Genomic DNA, 21313 nt, shown 5'->3' on the forward strand with positions numbered 1-21313 from the left:
AGGGCCCTGCATAGTATCTTCACCCTGTTTGGTTTCCCCAGCTATGTACATAGCGACAGGGGTTCATCCTTTATGAGCGACGAGCTGTGTCAGTACCTGCTCTAAAAGGGCATTGCCTCGAGCAGGACTACCAGCTACAACCCTAGGGGGAACGGGCAGGTGGAGAGGGAGAACGCAACGGTCTCGAAGACGGTCCTACTGATCCCCGCGGTCCAGGAAACTCACGACCTCCCATTGGCAGGAAGTCCTCCCCAACGCGCTCCATGCTATTAGGTCCCTCCTATGTACGGCCACCAACCAGACCCCTCACGAGCGGCTATTTGTTTTTTCCAGGGGCACTACCACGGGGGTTTCGCTCCCAGCATGGTTAAAGACACCAGGCCACATTCTCCTCCGGAAGCACGTCCGGACTCACAAGACTGACCCAGTCGCAGAGAGAGTGCTCCTGCTCCATTCAAACCCACACTATGCATTTATAGAGTACCCTGACGGCCGTCAGGACACTGTTTGCCTCCGGGACCTGGCACCTGCAGGTCCAACGCCGACACCACTGCCGCTGAGATACCCCTCACACTATACCCCTCCCAACCCCCCGCGCCCGTGCCCCCACGCCTGCAGTTCCGCTGCCTGTGCTCCGTGGCCCCGCGCCATTGGGTTTCCGGCGCTCCCCATCACCAGTCGAACCAGTCGGATACGAAGCTCTGGCCGAATCACCCCCGAAGTCCGCCATGGTTCCCTTGCCGACCGCCACCGCCCGGCTACCAGAAGAGACTACAACCCCGGTGCTTCGTCGATCCCAGAGGACGACTCGGCCGCCAGATCGACTTAACCTGTAATTTATAACCTGTAAATTGTAACTTGTAACTTGTAATTCACAATTGGGAATTGGTAGGCACATCACCCCCGCTGGACTCGATTTTTACAGGGGGTGAATGTGGTGAATCACAGTCCGTGTAATTCACACTTATTATATATGATGTACTATGTCTGTGTAAGCTCGTTATACGAGCAGTTGCGCGGCTCTGTACCTAGGGGGAGATGAGGAGTTTGTACTGGGCTCCACCCTTGGCTCCGCCCATGGTTCCGCCCATGGCTCCTCCCACTAACCGGAAGTATAAAGCCTGGCAGTCTGAGCCTGCCTGCCAGTTCATCTCGGCACAGGCAGGCTCCGTTGTAAGATCATTAAAACCACTGTTCACTTCCAACTACGTGTCGTGTGAATTGATGGTCACATCAGAGAGATGTAGAGAGAAAGAGAAGTTTTTAGAGGGAATTCTAAAGCTTAGGCGTAAGGCAGCTGATAGCACAGCCGTCAATAATGGTAATGTGTGAGATGCCAGATATGGAGGAATACAGAACAGTTCAGAGGACTGAGGGCTGAATTGTTTGCAAAGGTAGAATGGAAGAAATATGAAAACAAGCTTGAGGATTTTAGGGAGTCTCAACTGTGAGTCCGAAGCCCCCACAAATTGTCTGCACATGGCCCGGGATTTTACTGCCCAGCCGCAGCGTGTCTCCCTCCAGTGGATGCAGCAGGACATTTAAATCTCCATTCAGTTTGGTGGACCATAATATCCGTCAGACAGAAGGGACTGTAAAATTGTAACCATGTAATTAAAGAGGTCCATTGGTTACTTCCTGTCTCCACTTTGCATTTGAAGTAAATTTAATGCAAGGTTACGTTATTGAGGTAACTGAGTTTTACATTTCCCAGCCCCAAGTCACGCATCCAGATGAGCACAATATCACTTTATCTCCAGCTGCACACAAAACATAAGGAACCTGAAACCAGCGCTTGGCTCCGGAGCTTCATAGTCACTAATACAGTGCTGTGTTGTCAAGGAGAAATTTTCAACAGACACTTTCAACTTGGCTTGTTACTAAGAGAGTACTGTGTACAATTTTGATTTCCATACCCAAGGAAGGATATTAACAAAGGTTAATTAGACTGATTTCTGAGTTGAGAGTGTTGTCTATGGAGTAGAGTGAGCCTGGGCTTTCTGGAGTTTAGAAAGATGAAATGTGATCACATTGAAACATATACAGTTTTGAGAGGACTAGACAGGGTAGATACTGAGAGGCTGGATATTCTGTCTAGAACTAGAAAGCATAGTTTCAGGAGAAGGAGGTGGCCATTTTGGACAAAAAATCCGGAAATATCTTCACTTGGAAGTTTTGAATCTTTAGCATTCTCTACGCCAAAGAGCTTTGGACACTTAGTGGTTGTGTTTATTAACAGCGTTGAGAAACTCCCCCCCCCCCCCATGTTTATTAATAGCATTGAGAACCCCCCCTCCCCCCGCGCTCCAAAGTACTGTGGGAAGGTCCCCCCAGCCTCCCCAACATCCGCACAGAGCGCCTCCGTCCCAATCACTAGCACACAGAAAATGCAAGCTTGGTACCTTGGACGTGCCCCTGTCAGTTTCTAGGCATCACCAGGCTGGCATGCATGTGGCATTGCCAGGGTACCAAGCTGGAACTGTCGAGGTGAGACACTGGCAGTTCCAGGGTGCCCAGGTGGCACCACCAGTTCCAGGGTACCACCCTGCCTAAAGGGTATGTACTTGCCTCCAATCCTCTGGGTGACCCCCACAAGTGCCATTCTATCTGGTCCCCATTTCTGGGGACCAGTACTAAACTGCGCTTGCCCGAGGTCTCCGAGATGAGGGAGATAGATCCCAATGCCGAGGGTACCTTGAGAAACTGCACATTAAAGAAACTAACTGTCTTGCACTATTATGCAGATTTGCTAAAAGTGATCCCACCCACAATGGGCAGGATTTACATCACAACATCTTGTGAGATCGCGTTAGATCTCGCAAGGTGTTGCGAGCCAGGTGGATCCCGGGAACTGGGTCTCCTAGCTTTTATCGGCCATGCCGTGCTGCAGCGAGCTGCTTTTCAGGTGCAGCGTGGCCTTTGGATCGCGCAATATCTCTTTATCACTCCTCGGATTCTGTTGCCAAATACCTTGGGCGGGATTCTCCATTTCTGAGGCTAAGTAACTCAATTTCTAAGACTTGGGCAGCACGTTAGCACAGTGGTTAGCACCGTGGCTTCACAGCGCCAGGGTCCCAGGTTCGATTCCCCGCTGGGTCACTGCCTGTGCGGAGTCTGCACGTTCTCCCCATGTCTGTGTGGATTTCCTCCGGTGCTCCGGTTTTCTCCCACAGTCCAAAGATGTGCAGGTTAGGTGGATTGGCCATTCCAGATTGCCCTTAATGTCCAAAAAGGTTAGGAGGAGTTGTTGGGTTACAGGGATAGGGTGGAAGTGAGGGCTTAAGTGGGTCGGTACAGACTCGATGGGCCGAATGGCCTCCTTCTGCACTGTATGTTCTATGTTAAGTGTTGAAGCCAACACAGAATCGGTGCACTTTCATGACAGTAAAACTGGATTGATTTAGCAACTGTGTAGGGGCTAGCATTTGCGCCACATGGAACACAATCGATTCCAATGAAAAATAGTGCGTGATTTGCCGGGTCCGTGATTAACACTCGGGAGTCTAACAAGCTGCAGATGCACATATACATTACAATCCCCACTCACACTCATCCCAGCCAACAAGATGGCACTGGTTATGCTGGAGCATGCCCATATAGCTGATGGGTCAGCTTGGGTCAGAGGGCGGCAAGTGTTCCGTGCCTGTCCACCCTGACCCCACAGCCCAACTCCTGGCCATCCCCAGCTGCTCTCCCGGCCCTGGCAGAAATCCCCGGCCAGCGGCACAACTATTAGCAAACTATGGTGATGTTCGACACTTTCTGTAGATTCCCCCTCTCCCTCAGCAGCCACAACGCCAGATTTTAAAAGCACAATTGAACCGCGCCATTGGCAACTCAGCCCATCGGAGGCGGAGCATCGTGGAGGCCCTGGAGAATACCAGGTCGGGCCCGCTAATGACATGCAAACGGTGTTTACTCTACATGCATTCCGTACCGCATTGATGCCGCTGTCAAGGTGACCGAATAGCGATTTGGCGTCAAAACCTATTCTCTGTCTAATCGCGTTTCGTGATTCCGCCGTCAGCCAACGGAGAATTCTTTCCCTCAAGTCTGTAAACTGATTATTAACCACACTAACTCTGCTACTGGAAACAGATTCTCCCCATATTATCAAAGCACATATAATTTTGAACATCTGTATTGAATCTCTCTTTAAACTTGTCTCCTCTAAGAAGAATCCTAGCTGTTCTAGTTTTTCCACTTAAATGATATCCCTCATTCCTGGTGCCATTCTAGTAAATCTCTTCTGCACCCTTTCCAAGGCTGTCAGTCTCGGTAAGGTTTGGTTCCCAGGAATGTATACAATACTACAGCTAAGGTTTACCATTGTTTTATAAAGGTTAGCATAACTTCTTTGCTTTTATTTGTGATAAATTGAGTCAGCTAATGATTCAAGTTCTAACTCGGCCTGCCTTGGAAGTGGTACAGAGAAGATTAATTCAATTAAATACTGTTGCGAGGATTGTCCTATAATGAAAGGCTGAGTTAATTAGGCCTATACTTCCGGAGTTTAGCAGAATGAGAGAGAGGCGATCCCATTGAAACATGCATGATTCTGAAGGGTTTGACAGAAACTGAGCAATCATTTCTCCTGGCTGGGGATAAGGCATTGAAGGTTTAAATCAGGAGAAATTTCTTCACTCAGAAGCTTGTCAATCTTTTGAATTGGCTACCCGAGAGGGTTGTGGGTTCTCCATTGTTGGTTCTCCATGGTCGACGGCTCATTGGAAGAGACCAGCGAAACCCATCTAGGAAAGACGTAGAAAGTTTCATTGATTGTATTTAATATTACTGGAATAGACCAATTGGGTCACGTCTCTGCATGTATGTTAGTTAGACTTGTTTGTGCAGATTAAGTTTTTAAAGATTTTGCCCATGCTGCTGCTGGAACTGCAAGTGATAATAATCAGGGGAATGAGATTCTGGGACCAGGTTGAACATTGGGACAAATGTCTCCTTAACTAGTAAGTTCAAAGGACTGAGAAGGAGAGTGAATTAGATTGGATGAATTCACTGTCAAATCAAGAACAGAAAGGGAAATAGAGCAAAAGAAAGATTAGACTTAGAGAAAAGGTGGGACCAGGCGGCGGGGGCGGGCTCCGGGGTCCTGGGGGGGGGCATGGGCGTCCTGGCCCCGGGGGGTGCCCCCACAGTGGCCTGGCCCGCGATCGAGGCCCACCAATCGGCGGGCGGGCCTGTGCTGTGGGAGCACTCTTTTCCTTCCGCGTTCGCCATAGTATTCAAGATGGCGGACGAGGAAGTGACCCCCTCCCCTGCGCATGCGTGGGGATAACGTCAGCAGCCGCTGACGCTCCGGCGCATGCGTGGACTTCCGCCGGCTGGCGAAGTCCCTTTGGCCCCGGCTGGCATGGCGCCAAAGGCCTTTCCCGCCGGCCGGCGGGGTGTCAACTATTCCAGCACGAGCCTAGCCCCTCAAGGTTAGGGCTTGGCCCCTAAAGGTATGGAAAAATCCACACCTTAGGGGCAGCCCGATGCCGGAGTGGTTCATGCTACTCCATCCCGCCGGGACCCCCCGCCCCGCCGGGTGGGGAGATTCCCGGCCCATGTCTGATCTTTTTGTGGACTCAGCTCCACTTATCCGTCCACTCACCGTAACCTTTTAATCGAAGCGATGGGGGTCTCGTCCACCGGCGAGAGCCTTCCCAAGATTCAAAGACTCACGGGCCGTACGAACCGCCCAAAACTCACAGCCAATCAGAGGCCAACAGCCCTTAATACCTCGGAAGCACCTCCAGGCTGCTGCTGTCGGTAATGCACCCAGCCAAGGCCTAGAATCACTGAAGGAACTAGGCCTGAGTGATGGCAGTAGGAGCTTGCGGGATCGGGGCTCTTGGGGAGGAAGGAGGGGGTCGGTAGAAACGGTGGGGAGGTGGCATTCAGCAATCTCCCCATTCCGATGCCAGATCCCTCGATCAGGCACTAAGTGCATTTGAGTGAGGGACCCCTGCTCCCTGCCACTCCCGCAAGCATCCCTGATGGTGTTTGCTTTTCCCATTTGCTTTTATCTTTTATTTTTTGAAAATTTAGTGAACCCAATTCATTTTTTCCAATTAAGGGACAATTTAGTGTGGCCAATCCACCTACCCTGCACATCTTTGGGTTGTGGGGGCGAAATCCACGCAAACATGGGGAGAATGTGCAAACTCCACACGGCCAGTGACCCAGAGCCGGGATCGAACCGGGGACCTCGGTGCCGTGAGACAGTAGCGCTAACCACTGTGCCACCGTGCTGCCCTTATTCCCACTTCCTTCACGGCAGTTCCCCTGCACACCACTGGATGAATACCATCAGTGGCTGAGAGCAAGGCTGTCCATTTGCCTTCCTGCGACAGTCACCATGGATGGATGGAGACGGCGGGGGGTGGTGGGGGTGGTGGGGGGGGGGGGGGGGGGGGGAGCATTAAATACCACTCAGGGTGAATATTTGTTCCTGATAGATTCAGGAATCCACATCTCATTTTGGTAATCCAAAGTCCTTCAACGGAAAGAGCAGGGCCTGGATTCTCTATCCCCCCAACCACGTTTTCCGGCACACCGCGCCCCCGCCAGCAGTTGGATTCTCTGTTCCCGCAGCAGGCCAAAGGGGTTTACCATTGTGGGCCACACCACGACGTTGGGAAACCCGCAGGCGTGGGTGCGCTGCCGGTGGGGCGGAGGACCCCGCAGATGAAGAATCCCGCAGCAGATGTTTCTGGACTGACAACTAAGAATGCCCACTGATGGGCAGTTTGCAAGGGGAGTGGGATGCCTTATAAACTTATGGGGGAAAAAATGGGCCGTAGGGAAAAAGGGCAAAAGTCCATGGGCTATAGAGAAACAATGAGGGGAATGGAAGGAGAGAAAGTGTCCAGTGAAGGGTGAAGGCAGATGGGAAAAAATATACAGAGTTGATCACAAGGTTTGGAGTGGTCTGAGTGGTTGATGAGTGATAGGGGAAGTATCAAAAATAAGGAGGGAAGTGGCAATTGTAAGGTAAAGAAGCAAAGGGAAGCTTTTCTTTTACACTATTAATTCCAAATTAAGTGTTCATACAATTGGTAGCATTTTTCAAAGGGACTGATAATTGTATAAGTTTGGATGCAGGTTATGCTTTAAAGTCTTGCATGGAAAATATTTCACTGAAGTTTTTTTACGTCATTAATTACTGTTATTGGGGAAAATGCAAATAGGGAATTATAAATTACAGCCACTGATTCAGTTGGTTCTTTATCTTCTTTATAGGCTCTCCTGACTGGTCATCCAAGTTTATTTCTTTGCTGCTCTACTGCTTTGAGCCAATTTGCGATTGGAACAATGTGATATAGGGAAACTGTTGCCAGAAGTAAGTGTGACACTTAGAAGAAATATTCACTGTTTGCAAGACTGTTAATGTAGTGCTGATTTTATATATCTACACATGTCTTGATTCTGTTACATGTTTTATATCATCATTTATGTGCCATGCCTATATATATCAAATTTCATATCCATAAACTCTGGCAAATTGCAATTGAACAGGTAGTCAACAAACTAACTTTGGGGCAGCACGGTGGCGCAGTGGGTTAGCACTGCAGCCTCACGGCGGCGAGATCCCAGGTTCGATCCCGGCTCTGTCCGTGTGGAGTTTGCACATTCTCCCCGTGTCTGCGTGGGTTTCGCCCCCACAACCCAAAGATGTGCAGGATAGGTAGATTGGCCACACTAAATTGCCCCTTAATTGGAAAAAATGAATTGAGTACTCTAAATTTTTTTTAAAACATACTAACTTTGATCAGAAAGTCAGCATTAAATTCCCCCAAAATGTGGCAATCAAGAAAATCAACCAACACGCAATGGGCTGGATTCTCCGCAGTCCGAAGCCGTAATAGCGGCCGGCGCCGGGGCGGTTTGACGCCATAATCTTCTCCAGGCACCTAAAATCAACATCGCCGCGGAGTACGCCGCGCGGCAGGGGACCCATTGCCAGAGGCCCGCTGAGCAAACCGCCATTCCTGACCAGCCGAGTTTCCCAGTGGCTGCAGATATAGTCCGTAGGCCCCCCCTGGTCGGGGGCGGGCGCTTTGGAGACCAGGGGGGGCCTTACAGGCAGCCGGGGATTAGATGTGCAGTGTTTGAGGGGCGGGTGCACGGCCGATTCGGGGGTTTATTTTTTTTGTCTGCCTCCGCGGTCCGAGTCCGCCATGGAGCACGGCGTATCCACTGGAGGTCGCCGCCGTCTGTATGCACGGCATCTGACCCGGAAAAGCGGGGGCCCGTATCTGCAGCAAAATCTGCGAGATTCACTCCGGGTACCTGCTAGCCCCTTGGCAATTCTAGGCTTCGAATTCGTTTAACCTTTTTCACAGAATTTGGGAGTAAAACTCCAGCTTTTTTATGCCAGCGTGGGACATAGTTTTGGGAGAATCCAGCCCAATGTATTTCCTGCTCATTGAGGTATGGAATATCAACCAATCCCACAGTAGGATTGAGGAGGCAGACACAGAGTAAAAAGTCCTCTGTTCTGCCCCAACCATTTGTCTCGACCTCAATCTTAGAACAGCACCCCTCTCTTAAAGATCTGGGGCTGGATTCTTCGAGCCTCCACGCCAAAATCATGATCGGCGCAGGGGCGGAGAATGGGCGTTGACGCTGCAAACCGGCGTGACGCCGCTTCCACGGTTCTTCAGTCCTCGAAGAATCGGCGTGAATCGCGCGCGCGGTCTAAGTGTAGCGGGTAGAGGGCCATTGACAGATGCCCCTGAGGCAATTCTCCAATGAAAACTGGGCGAGTTCTCGACAGTGTGGTTCGAATCACGTTTTGCCTGTCGGGAACGATCAGCAGCAGCTGCCCCGGTGGGGGACGGGAGTTTCCTTCACCAGGGGGACATCAGCGACGGCCAGGCTAGCGATCAGGGGCCACGATCTGCAGGCACGTGTAATCTCTGGGGGCCTATATTGTTGGGGCCGCTTCGCGTTGTGAATCGGCCATGTTGTGTAGGGCAGTCGCCGAAGGCCGCTGCTATGCGCTTGCGCAGACTCCTGACCGAACGTGCAGGGCCCTGTATCGACAGGCAGAGTGAAACGCCTATATTTTGACACTGGAGTGGGGACATAGCCCCAGTATTTGAGAATCCCGCCCCTGACTTTTCATTTTGCAATATTCATACCAGCCATCTTTGAAATCTCTGAATGTAATTACCAATTGTTAACAAATAGTCATTTGGTTGCACAGAACTTGAGTCTGGCTGAAAAAAGGACATTTTGAAGAAGCTTTTCACCTTGCACTCATGCGGGCAGTCACAAGAATACCGATGTCAGGGAACACAATGGTGGAATTCTCTAAATGCAAAGACGAGCAGCTCTCGCACCGCCTGTCTCGCCAGCCACTCCTATTCCATCTCCCTCACCTCACCTCGCACTCAAACCCCAGTTGAACCTCAGACCTTTATCGTGGTGGCTGCATGAGTTCCAGAACAAGGTGCTGTCCAAATTGACACTGATGTGTAGCACCAGGACTGGGGGGAAGGAGACCCTCTACTCCCCAACCCGATGTGCAGTACTGAACTACAATGGTGACACAGGAGGTTCAATGGGTCCAGCAGCAGAGTGCTGTCCATGAAGAGCAGCTCAGCATGGAGCTAAAGGATGAACAGGGCATCAGGACCAATATGGCACTATGTCAAAATTCTTTGCACTCACCTCAAAGGCTCTGGTGAATGGAAGACTGCCTTGTGCATGCCACTCATTAAAAATCGCGTTTGACACCGGCGTGCTTTCCTACTGGTGTGACACAGAATCGGGTCCTGTCATGAGATGCAAATGGTATTCACGCCACCTACCAGTGAGATAACCGACCCATCATTTGCAATTGTAACATAATTTTATGCCGATGTGTTTCTGACTCTTTGGCTCCTGCCTGATTCTCCGAACCCACTCAGCAACTTTACCTGGTTTGACTTTTCAGCCAATGCTGGGCAGTTAACTGTCAGTCACCATTAACTGTTGCATTCTCCATGGCTATGCCTCTATGAATTAGAGATCACTTGCCAACGAATCCACACTCCCTTCTCACAAAGTATAAGGTTGGTTGCCCTGATAGCGGTATTCTTGTGATTGTCCTGATGAGTGCACGACGAAAAACTTTGACAAATTGGGGGTGATTTTTAGTCCACCATTACTATTAGAGAGAATGGCGACGGGAGTCGAAAATCCAGAGAAGTGGAAAACGCGATTCTCTCTGGAGTGATCATGACGCGATCTACCAGCTGCGTTGCGGCCGAAACACGGCGCAGCCGGTAGATGCCGGGAGATCCCTCTTCCGGGATCGACCCAGCTCTAACATGATCTCGCGAGCGGTTGTAGTCTGAATCCCGCCCACTGTGGGCAATATCACTATTTTGCGAATCTGTATATTAGAATGAGACAGCTAAGGTTCTTTCTCTCTACTGTGCCTATCACATCCTTCATTATCAGTCTAACAAGCAGCCATGGCTGCATCGTAGATCGGCGCATCCAGGATAAGAGGAAATACGTTGGCGCTCAGCCGCGAGTAGAGTATCTGGATCTTCTGAGCATCCGGAATTGGGTCTGGTGCAGTCCTGCTGTAAGCTTCGAAACAAGCTAGCCAATGTTGAAAGTCCTTTTTGGCGTCACTTGATTGCGGATCCAACTGCAGGCGATCCGGCTTGATGCGGAGGTCCATCTTTTGAAAATCTTAGTGTAATAAATTGATGCACGATCAATTGCAAAAAGACGAGAGTTGAATACAACTGAGGCTTTATTACACTAAGATGTACGGTCTCCTACAGCAGCTGGCAAAATGGTTGCTGTACAGGAAGCACACATATTTATACTCCGCCTACTGGGTGGAGCCAGCAGGCAGGGACTACCCCCGTACCTGTAGTACAGGGTCTTACCACACATCTCCCAATATACACAACAGTGGTGATTACCACAAGGTCAATGGCAAACCCTCCCAAACATGGAACATTTCCCCTACCAAGGAAGTCACCTCTCCTCTAAGGCTGACATTGATGTGGAGATCCAACATCGTATCCAATTCATAGCACTACCTTCGGACACCTAAGGATGAGAGTCTTTGATGACTATGACATCCGTGCTGGTACCAAGATCCTCGTGGCAGTTGGCCTCCCAACTCTTTTATATGGCTAAGAAACTTTGACTACGTACAGACGCAACCTCAAGGCCCTGGAGAGGTATCATCAACGCTGTCTGAGATTGATTCTCCACATCAGCTGGGAGGACAGGCGTACTAACATCAGAGTCCTTGAAGGAGCCAAGAGCACTAGCTTTGAGGCCATGATCATCCAAAACCAATTCTGTTGGGGCAGCCATGTGCTTGGGATGCCAGAGTCCCGACTGTCAAAACAATCCTTCTTCGCCCAACTCAAAGAAGGCTCCCGAATAAGAGGAGGACAAGGGGAGATATTCAAAGACATCCTGAATGTTTACCTCAAGGAATACAACATATACCTTGTTCATTCGGGGGGGGGGGGGGGGGGGGGGGGGGGGGGGGGGGGGGGAGGAAGGTGGCTAGGATTAAGAAGGTGCTGTTGCAACGAGGACAGCAGTCAGGGGGATTGGGTCTCCCAAATTTATTGCATTATTACTGGCCGGCAAATGCTAGAAGGTGCGGGGCTGGGTTAGAGGGGAGGAACTCCCAGTGGGTTAGATTGGAGGAGAGTCTATGCAGGGGATTGGGGTTTAGGGCATTGGCAACAACACCATTGCCCATGGCCCCGGGGAAATATTCAGGGAGTCTGGTGGTAGTGGCGATGTTGAAGATCTGGAGGCAGTTGTGCCAGCACTTTAGGTTGTGGGCGGGGTCAAGGGAAATGCCGATTCAAGGGAATCATAGATTCGAGCTAGGAAGGTGGATGGGAATTTTCAGAGATGGGAGGAGAGGGGAGTTAGGGTATTAAAGGATTTGTTTATGGGAGGTTGTTTTGCAAAGTTGGAGGAGCAGGCGGGGAAATATGAGTTGGGGCAGGGAGAGATCTTTAGGTACGTACAGGTCCAAAATTTTGCCAGGAAGGAGGTACAGAGCTTTCTGATGCTGCTGGCTCCCACACTGTTGGAAGAGATCATGAAGACAGGGGGAATGGAGAAGGGGGTGGCGTCAGTGATTTATGGGGTAATTCTGGAGAGGATTAAGATGAATTGGGAGGAAGAGTTGGGGGTGGATATTGAGGAGGGGTCATGGTGTGAGGTGCTCCGGAGGGTGAATATGTCAGCTCAGAAGTGACCTACTTGGACGAAACTCCTCATTGAAGGGACACAATTCTTTGAGAACACCTGATGCAAAAGGACGTCCAGAAAAGGAGCCTGAGAAAGGAATACCCGCGATCCAGAGTTCAAGGCAGCAGCGGCCCTAGGGTTGCTGGCGCCCCGGGCAAGCTGAACTTCGGCGCCCTTACAAGTGCCAATTTTAAAGGCCTCCAGTGCTGCGCTCCATCACCTTTCCCCGCTGCGGATAGCCTTTTCCTGCTCCCCTCGGCCACACAGACACTGAGCAGCCGCCAGCAGCTGAACCAGACCGGCAGGCGGCCGAGGCCAATCAACATGGCGGCCGCACAGGGGGTGGGGCCAGGGCTGAAGGAGCACCCCACGCGACTCCGGGCTGCGCGTGGGCAGCTACTGAGCATGCGTAGCTGCCATCAAGCGGAGGCAACATGTTGCAAATGTGCAGATCGTCCTTAGAATCTTACAACCTCAGTACTGATGGCGCCCCCTAGCACATGGCGCCCCGGGCGACTGCCTGAGTTGCCGGTACCTTGAGCCGGCCCTGGTTCAAGGGTCAGTCCGACCTCCCTGAAACACCTGCCTAATGGGTGATCGGAAATGCGGCTTTAGGATCGAGTTCATCAGCCACGCAAGGACCCACAGAACCTATATGACATGAATACTGGATAGCAGGTGATCGATGAAGAAGAACTATTTCCTCTAAAAGTATAGTATCTGGAAATTAGTTCACAACCTTGGTCACCTTGCAGGCACATCTCACTTAATGGCTATTAAATCGAATGTATTGATTTCTATTTGTGCTATTAATTTGTTGAAAATCTCAATAGCATTTGGCTTTGCTATTTTTATAATTTTCGATGACTTTACCTTGCTCACAAATGTCCTATTACCTCTGCTTATTTTTACTCAAAACGCTGTTTGATATTTCCCTTGCTGCTTTCAAATTTACCCTTTCCTGAATCCTCCACCCCTGCCACTCCCCCAATCCTTTATTTTGCCAGAACACTGGACACAACCTGGTTTAATTCGAGTCTATCCCAACACAACAGCACCCTCTGTCTCCTGTGCTGTTACTCGTGGTTCATAAAGTGAAAGTCCTGCTTCCCACATTAATCCTCAGATACATAATTACATTCTAATCTGTGTTTTCCTGTATCAATTGGTGCAATTCTGAGTTAACCATTCAGATTATGTGGTGGATTAGCTCAGTTGGCTGGTCAGCTGATTTGTGATGCCGAGCGAGACCAACAGCACGGGTTCAATTCCCGTACCTGCTGAGATTATTCCTGAGGGCCCACCTTCTCAACCTTGTCCTTCGCCTGAGGTTTGGTGATCTGCAGGGTAAATCGCTACCAGTCAGCTCTCCCCCTCAAAGGGGAAAGCAGTCTACCGTCATCTGAGTCGATGGTGACTTTACTCCAGCAGAAGCACTTTGTCTCCCAACTATAAATCACTTTTGAGGGACTGCATTTTAATTTGGATCCCAACCACTCAAATTCTCAGCAGAACATCATTCCTAGTTCTACCTATATTGTTGGTTCCTACAAGAAAGATGACAACTGGATAGTCTCCCTTCTGTGCCAAGTTCTTCTCCAGCCACCAGATTTCTTTAACCCTGGCGTTGGGCAGGTTTCAGAACTCCTGTTAGCGACTGTCGGGAAGAGTATCTATTCCCCTGACTGTACTGCTGCCTATCACTACCACTATCCTTTTCTCTTCCCTGATTTGAAAGGGCTCCTGCGCTATGATGCTACCACCAGTTTGTCCATCCGCACACTTAGCAAATACCTCATAACTCATAACATAAAAGTCAAGGGTGGAGTCACCTCCATTGCTACCTTCTGGATGCCCAGACTGGCAGGCACACCCTATGTACCTGACCATCGACTAATTGTAAAGCACTACCAAGCATAAGTGGTGTGACTGCCTTCTAACAGAAGGTGTCCAGGTCATCATCCAATGGAGAGGCCACAGAAAGTCTTCAGCTCATATTCCAGCTCACAAAAGCCTGATCTAACGTTCCACAAGCTGCAGATACTTACTGTCGATCTAGGGCGCATCTAACCAAATTCGTTCGAAGTGTGGTGGCGAGCGGGATTTGCCAAGTGTTTCACGATGGCCGACCTGGCCAGGCCATCACCGGTACCTAACTAATTATGCCACTTAATGATGCTTTACGCCGCAAATGACTGTCCCACCAGCTGATTTGCCGGGACCACACCCAGCAGCTCCCCGCTACCTGGGGTAGCAGCATTTAAACCAATACGCAGAGCAAACCCCAGACAGCACACAGCCATGCCACCGTGTAGACCAGCACCACGATTCAGGGGTGCTGACCTGGCCAGCCTCATGGATGCAGTCAAGTCCAGGAGGGATACTCTGCTCTCCCGAGGGGGTCGGAGATTCAGCCACAGGGCAGCCACTGCCACCTGGGAGGCAGTAGCAGTGGCCGTCAGTTTCTGGAGTGTCACCAACAGGACCGGCAACCAGTGCCGCAAGAAGCTCAACAGCCGGGCCGCATGGGTGATTTGGCATCGGCCCCTGGCACCAGTCCTGCCTGCCATCTCGCCCCCCAACCCGGTGATTGAGTGTGGCAACACCCCCTCAGCTACTCTGTGTCATTCACCTCCACCCGCCACCTCCAGCACAATGGTGTGTCCATGCCCCAACACATCATGGCACCCACCAGCGCACCCACCCATACCTGGCAATTCTGTCCATGCCTGCCCCCCCGCCATGCCCTCTCCGCCCACCCACAAAGTATTCAGCATTTGGCTCACAATGCCGCCTCTGTTTTGCCACAGGAGAGGTTGGCACGCAATCAGCGGGAATTGCCCAGATGGGCGATGGGTTGCCAGACCTCAGGGACCTCATCCCCTATGAGGAGTAAGCCCTAGAAGTCACTGGGGTGACCGAAGACAGATCAGTTGCCAACATCGAGATCAACCTGCGCCACAGAGGCAAGTATCTGTCAGTCCCCACCCAGATGACCTGTCACAGGTGAGTTGCTCATGCCAGCTGATGACCCTTCCCTCTCACTGACTACATGTCGTTTCTCCCACAGGATCTCCATCAGATGGTGCCAGCCCATCCAGGATGGCCTCTCTCCCTGCCGTCCAAGAGGAAAGGCCCAAGGATGCCACCGTCTGGGCGTCACAGTTGTCATCCCCACCCTGCACAGAGAGATACACCTTGGTGGGCTCAAACAGTGGACAGGTTTCGGGGCCACATTCTGCTGAGCACTTCACAGTTGCTGAAGCACATCAGGTGTAAGCTGGAAGGTGCAGGAGAGACAGCAGTCAAAGGTCTGCTGGATCCCAGGACTAGCTGAGTCCCATTCAGATGTTGAGCCTCTGGATCAGGATACAGTCGATAGTATCCTGATACTATCAGGATATGAGATTCAAAGTGGGATGTAGGTGATACTCCAGCAGGTCCATAGCTAATTAGAGGAGTCCCAAACGCTAAGGGTGCAGGAGATTGCACCGGCAATGCATGGCTCCGAGGCCAACACTGATAGGGTGGTGACTGCAGTGGAGAACCTGAGCATGATGTCATCACCATGAGTGTTGAAGGCTTGGCTCAGTCAGTGACGGCCATGGCTGAGGGCACAGACAGCATGTCCCAGACGCTGGTGGACGAGTCCTTGATGCAGGTGGACCTTTCTGAGGCGCTGCGGAGCATGTCCCAGACTCAGGTGGACATTGCGGAGGTGCAGGGGGGCATGCCCCAGATGCTGGGGGACGTGCCGCAGTCTCAGGTGGACCTTGCCGGGGTGCTGCGGAGCATGTCCCAGCCTCAGGTGGGCATTGCTGAGGCACTCCAGACCATGTCCTGGTCATTGACCACTGTGTCCCAGACGCAGGTGGACATTGCATTGGATTTGTTTATGGTCACGTATACTGAGGTACAGTGGAAAGTATTGTTCTGCAACTGTTTAGTTAGATCATTTGGACATGAAAAAAAATACATAGGGCAAACATAAAATACACAATGTAAATACATAGACACAGTCATCAGGTGAAGCATTCAGGAATGTAGTGTTACTCAGTAGTTTGAAGAGACCAGATCAGTCCATCAGATGGTCGTTTAGGAGTCTGGTAACAGCGGGGAAGAAGCTGTTTTTGAATCTGTCAGTGCGTGCTCTCAGACTTTTGTATCTCCTGCCCGATGGAGGAAGTTGGAAGACTGAATAAGCCAGGGGGGAGGGGTCTTTGAATATGCTGCCCGCTTTCCCAAGACAGTGGGAGGTATAGACAGAGTAAATGGATGGGAGGCGGGTTCATGTGATGGACTGGACGGTGTTCACGACTTTGTTTTTCTTACGGTCTTGGACTGAGCAGTTGCCATACCAGGCTGAGATGCAGGCAGATAGGATGTTTTCTATGGTGCATCTGTAAATGTTGATAAGGATCAATGTGGACATGCCAAATTTCCTTAGTTTCCTGAGAAACTATACGTGCTATTGTGCTTTCTTGGTCACACCGTCAACGTGGGTGGGCCAGGACAGATTATTGGTAATGTGCACGCCTAGGACTTTGAAGCTGTCAATCATCTCCACCTCGGCCCCGTTGACGCATAGAGAGGTGTGTACAATGCTTTGCTTCCTGAAGTCAATGACCAGCTCTTTAGTTTTGCTGACATTGGGGAAGAGATTGTTGTCGTTACACCACTCCACTGGGTTCTCTATCTCCCTCCTGTATTCTGACTCATTGTTGTTTGAGATCCGACCCATTATGGTTGTATTGTCAGCAAACCTATAGATGGAGTTGGAGCCACATTTTGCTGCGCAAACGTGTGTGTTTGTGTATAGGGAGTATAGTATAGGGCTAAGTACGCAGCCTTGCTGGGCCCCAGTATTGAGGGCTATCGAGGAGGAGGTTTTGAGGTGTTGTTATTTATCCTTACTGATTATGGTCCATGGGTCAGAAAGTTGAGGATCCAGGGCAGAGTGAGGTGCCAAGTCCTAGGTTTTGGAGCTTTGATACGAGGTTGGCTGGGGATTATGGTGTTGAAGACGGATCTGTAGACAATAAATAGGAGTCTATGTATTGGCCAGACATTGCAGAGCATAGCCCGGTCAAAGGGGGACACCGTGGAGGGCATTGACACCATGATGTGGTCATTGGTGAGTTGCCATAGCTGGCAGAGCCAGGTGACTCAGGGGTATCCGGAGCTCAATCCAGCCGCCCCTTCTGTCCCAATGTGAACCCCCCCTAGGCGTTTGGGCACCGATCGGGAGGGCAGAGCTCTGGAGGCCGACCCAGAGCGTCCCCACAGGGAGATGATGGCAGTCACCAGTTCCCCCGAGTCCACCCCCCCCGTCCCCCTACAATGGTGCATGTCGGGGTCAGCATGCAGAACAGGGTGGCATGGCCAGGTGTATCCTGGGGGCACATCTTGACGTAGCGGTAGAGCACAGAGGCTAAACACGTTGAGGATCACTGATAGGGCACGGGGATTGGGGGCAGCAACATCAGAGGCTAGGGACAGATGGGGTCGCGATTGTACTTGTGCACCATTAAAACACATTATACCCGAGGCATTGAAACCTACGTTATTCCACACTGCGGACCCCCTGCATGCCCCCTTCCCCAGTTGCACCCTGGCATCCCCGGCCCACGCCCCTCCGGACTCGCTGCTACCGGAGCAGGCGCAGGTTCCCTCCCTGGACCATAAACACACCCTCTGGCCGCGGGGATGTCCCAAATGCTGTGGCCCAGCTCTTGGGTGTTGGAATGTTGGCTGCTGCCTCTCTCGTATTGATGCCTCCAAAGTTCAGGCAAAATATCCAGGCCTCACAGTCTGATTGAGATGTTCGGCAGTACCTACGCCCTGCTTCTTGGCACACCTACCCACGGGAATCCACTTGGGAGCTTTGAAGTGCTTACAGTGCTAGAATTTCCAATTCACCACGGGCATTAGCCTTCAGCTGCGCAGCCAGCAGCTGCCACGGTCAGTGGGAGTTAAAGTGACCTTCACCATATTGCCATGAATGGGGCTCTATCACAGGCGTGTTCAGTGGTCCAGACAGGCAGCAGCTGAAGTTCCACCTCCATTTTGGGTATAAACTATCCAGGAGTTGGCATGCCGGGCCCGCGTCACAGGACCACTACTACCCCCCACCCCCCCCCCCCCCCCCCCCCACCCAGCCCAAGGATGACCCCATGATGGCTGCCTGTCCCCCCAACTCCCGAAGACTTCCCCACACCCCCATGCACTGGTGCAGCGCCCCAGTGCCCCCTGGCTGACTGCCTGATTTCGAAAAAGGCTACTCACCTCCTCGGATGTCCACAGCAACCATTCCGCTGGCTTCACGTTTTTAAATAGGTATACTAAACGGTGCCAGCATGACTGCTTGCTGGGGAGGCGGTTAGATTATGGGTGGCCGTTCAATAGGGGACTCTTCCCGTTAATGGTATGGAGTTTGGGCTTAATTGGTGATTATTGGTTTCTCACCACACGCGGTGGGATCCAGATCTCGCAAACTGGAGCCAGCTGGTTGGATCGGAAACCAATTGGCGCCCACTGTGGTTCCCGATTTCGGCCTCTCCCGCTATTCAGCCGCCGCCTCATTTTCACGTCTGGCACAATGAGGCTGATAGACCGCGCCCATAGTTATCCAGAATTGCAATGCTCCCCAGAAGGTTCCATGTGTTGCAGTTGTGGCACAGCACCTCCCTATTTAACCTTATTTTAACCTTATTTATTTCTTTGATCAGTTAATTTTATTGATTGAATCAATTATTTTTTAGTTTTATTCAACAATTGATTTATCTAGCTAATTAATTTAATAAAGGAATAGCAAGTTAGGTTTGCAGCTTAGAAACAAATGGAACATATTCACCAGCCACTGGAGATTTTTTAAAAAGCAGCATTTCTTTTTTACCCTTCGGAACTGAATTTCCATTTGCAGCAAATTCCCGACTTTACCATTCTATGAAATAAGAGCACTTGCATGACCACTCTGTGCTCCACATAGTACTTCTAAAGCCAGCAGGCAGAAAAGATTTCCATCCTATCAGTCTGGGCTGGATTTGAAACAGGGCCCCTAGGTATAAGGGCAGAGTTTAAGCCACTGTCACATAGTTCCTCTCTAATTACCGTGTGTAAGCCAATCTCAACAAAATGATAGAAACTGCAAATCTTGGAAAGCATTTTTGAATTTTGAAAAATAAAATCTGTTTTTGTTTTGGAATTAAACCATCAAGAAAATACTGTAATTTGTTTTTTTATTACAATGTTCTGGCTGGATTTAAATATCTGAAGTCATTGGATCTCGTGAATTCTCTCTAAATCTGATCAACAATTGAGCTTTGCCATCATCATTTACAGTTTGCGACAGAACAAAAGATTTCTGCTACCACATGCTCCTGAGCTCCCTTTTCCGACCATGAAGAAGCATTCCGGCCCCCCCCCGCATCAGTAAATATACAGATCTACTTGATTATCCAACAAATGTGTGAGACATATTTATTTAGGCTTTATCCATCTCAACAGGGTGAATTAAAAAATTATCCTCAGGAAGTAATACAAAAGTTAGTTCACTGTCTATGAATATATCTTTCAAACACTATTCAAATCCTTTCCAGACAAGGTTAAATGCAACTCCATTTCAGTAGCTAACAATTTAACATTGTAAGTTACAAGGTAATATTCCTCCCTTGACAAAATATTGGGCGCGATTCTCCGCTGCCCACGACGGGTCGGAGAATAGCGGGAGGACCCTCCCGACATTTTTCCCGCCCTCCCGCTATTCTTCCCCCCCCCCCCCCCCCCCCCCCCCCACGGTCGCCCCACGACACGAATCGCTGCTCTCCATTTTTTACGGCGAACAGCGATTCTCCCCAGGCCGATGGGCCGAGTTCCCAGGCCTTCACGGCCGTTTTCACGAACGCAAACACACCTTCTCTCACCGTTCGTGAAAACGGCCGCAAAGTGCCGTCCCGGACAACCATGGCACCGATTGGCACGGCCGCACCACGGCCGTGCCAAGAGTGGCATGGGCCTGCGATCGGTGGGCACCGATCGCGGGCAGCGGGTCCGATACCCGCGCACTATTTGTTCCTCCGCCGCCCCGCAGGATCAGTCCGCGGGGCGGCTGAGGGGCATGACGGCCCGCGCATGCACGGGTTTGACGCATATGCGTGATGACATCATCCGCGCATGCGCAGGTTGGAGCCGTCCAACCCGCGCATGCGCGGCTGACGTCATTGTGCACGTCAGCCGCCGTGACTCTTGGTGCGCGGACTTAGCGACGGTCACTAAGCCCACGATGCCGTGCTTCACGGGGCCGCGCTGCTAGCCCCGCCCGAGGGGGGGGGGGGGGGAGAATCGGGTCCCGGGAGGGGGCGCAGAGGCTGCCGTGAAACACGGCCAGTTTCACGGCAGCCTTTACGACTCGCCGCATTTGCGGAGAATCGCGCCCATTGTGTCCTTTTAACTTTGAATACTGCTGTGGGAAAGTCAGCTGTCTTACTAAGAATAGGAATAACAAAGTGTGATTTCAAAACTTTGACATTCAGAGCTTAAATCTTCATTTACCTCTTTTATGATGTTACGGTAGCACACTGGTTAGCACAGTTGCTTCACAGCTCCAGGGTCCCAGGTTCGATTCGCAGCTTGGGTCACTGTCTGTGCGGAGTTTGCATGTTCTCCCCTTGTCTTGGTTTCTTCCGGGTGCTCCGGTTTCCTCCCACAGTCCAATCCCCCGCTGGGTCGGAGAATCCCCAGGGGGGCCAAGCGGAAGGCCTGGCCCGCGATCAGGGCCCACCAATCTGCAGGCAGGCCTGTTCCGTGGGGGCACTTCTTCCGTGCCGGCCCCTATAGGGCTCCGCCATGGCCGGCGCAGAGAAGAGAACCCCCCGCTCATGCGGCAAAATACGCCGGTGGTTCCGTGCATGCGTGAGATCACTTCGGCACATGCGCAAACTCGTGCAGTCCCTTCGGCGCCGGCTGGAGCAGCGCCAACCCCTCCGGTGTCCACCTAGCCTCCGAAAGTGAGGAGAATTCACCACTTTGGGGGGCTGTTGACGCTGGAGTGGTTGGTGCCGGTTCTCCTGCCGGC

At 51.2% G+C, this 21313-nt stretch overlaps 1 protein-coding gene across 1 annotated transcript in view; it reads right to left on the minus strand.

Moving 5' to 3' along the window:
• LOC119951242 (latent-transforming growth factor beta-binding protein 2-like) overlaps nt 1-21313 on the minus strand; it is a 677784-nt gene that overhangs the window by 643600 nt on the left and 12871 nt on the right. The gene's annotated exons all lie outside the window — the stretch shown is intronic.

The sequence above is a fragment of the Scyliorhinus canicula genome, chromosome 2 (genome assembly GCF_902713615.1).
Source record: "Scyliorhinus canicula chromosome 2, sScyCan1.1, whole genome shotgun sequence".
Taxonomy (NCBI): domain Eukaryota; kingdom Metazoa; phylum Chordata; class Chondrichthyes; order Carcharhiniformes; family Scyliorhinidae; genus Scyliorhinus; species Scyliorhinus canicula.